Consider the following 2,128-nt stretch of genomic DNA (forward strand, 5'->3'; position numbering starts at 1 on the left):
GATTGATTCATTCTTTGGAGGTTTGGAAGAAACAAAATAAACTTGTTGGATTTTGATTCACTTGTTTTAACCTTTTTTTGTTTCTCAAATTTTACTGTTACCAAAAAGACGATTTTTTTGGTAAAGTGGAGTTTCTTTTTGTTTCTAACTTTTTGTCATTTTCTTTAATACAAATCAAGAGTATTAACAGCAATACCATGCTCACTTTTTATATCACAAAAATTTGTTAATAATGCAGGTATGTAGCAGTAGGAAATGAACCTTTTATTCAAACGTATAACGACACTTATATAGATTCCACGTTTCCGTCTCTGAGAAACGTTCAAGAAGTTATCAACCATTCTAGCAGTATATTTCTTGACTTATCTCCTTCATGATACAATAACCCATCACTGATGTTCAACTCAAACAACTTCGAATTAGTTGAAGAGTCCAAAGCTTCACGACAAGAACACCTTCCTTCAACATATTAAATTCTCTTTTAAAAGTGAATATGGTTGTAGACTTAGAATATTTTCTTTGTCTTAACTCTCTTTCACTGATATAGTACTCTCTTTTTTATAGTGAATAATAATTGGAGACATAAAATATTTTCTGTCTCAACTTTCTTATTCACTAATATAATTTTCACACCTATCATCTTTTCATGTACAACACAATATACTAAAACTCATCTCTACTCACAAGGAAGAAAACACCCTATATATATAGGTGTAGTATTTCTTTCATCTAGTAAATGAGGGAGTAGTGAATATTAAATGAGGAAGATAAAAGTGATAGAGGTTACTATGTTATATGAGTTACAATACATAAAGAGGTAGAATAATTACAGAAGTTACAAGAAACTTATGACTACATTCTTACCACTAACTCATAAAATTAAAGACACAAAAATAATTAGAGTAAAGGGATATTAAGTGGTACAATTATGGATGAATGATGTGAGATGTTACAAGAATATCACAATCTAATGGTCACCACTTTCTCCATTTTATAATGTCCATAAATTATCATGCAATTTAATTTTAATATTAAAATGCACCAATATTTCCTCACTTATTTTAATATTCAAATAAGAGAGTATTTCATCAAATTAGTTGAAGGTAGACTACTATGTAAAATGAAGGTGTGTTTTGCATTGAACCTTTACTCCAGAGTCAGTATTGGTCTCAGACTTAAAATATGATTGCTTAAGGGAAATAAAGTATTAGTACTTACACACAATAATCAAGGTATTGAAATAAGCGTTAATAACCAGCACATAACGGAATTGTGCTATCCCGACTTTCATGAGTATTTTTAAAAATAACCTCAATTCTCATAGGAAGCGGTCTACTTTCGCACGCATATAGGTGAAATCTGTCAAGAGTGGTCCTGTAATTTCGACACCCCACTCATACAAAATATAAAATTTTATTAAGAATTTTTAGATTCAACCTTCACAAATCATTACCGGAACAAAATACACTCACATCATAGGAAGGGATTAAACATTAGTACATCCCACACCAAGTCATTATATAATTCGTTCTTCCCATTTAACCTGGTTATAAGATCTCTAGTTCTCATGGGTTTCCTATATATGACTAATGATTACTTTTATAGGCTGCGTTCCTCCCCTCCTCGATATGTTTCAAACCCTTTATCTTGCCAAGGCATTTCTTAGTTTGTTTGTAAGATAATCACATAATTTGACATACTCAATGTCAGTGGTACCACTTGTCAAATACAATATTACAATATTATTTTATTTTCATGGGTCTGAATTTATTGTTATAATAACATCTTCAAACTCTATCAATAACTTTGGTGCTACCACAATAACTAAAAATTAGACAAATCAATTTCTGATCAAAATAAAGGGATTGATTAATTCACTTTTTCACCTGTTGAATCTAAAATAATTAGTTCAACCTCCATGATAGAGTTAGCAAATAATAATTTACTTTTTTAATTTTAACAAAAAACACCAATTTTTTTTCATTTGCATCAAAAACACTTTTTAAGTACAATAGGATTAGTTTTGATAAAACAAGCCACAAAATATTTTTACCAAGTAAATATATTTGATTTGCTTGTATAACTTGCTTAAGTACTTTTACACAATTTCAGATCAAGTGTAACTAGC

The sequence above is a fragment of the Capsicum annuum genome, unplaced genomic scaffold (genome assembly GCF_002878395.1).
Source record: "Capsicum annuum cultivar UCD-10X-F1 unplaced genomic scaffold, UCD10Xv1.1 ctg80720, whole genome shotgun sequence".
NCBI classification, from domain to species: Eukaryota; Viridiplantae; Streptophyta; class Magnoliopsida; order Solanales; family Solanaceae; genus Capsicum; species Capsicum annuum.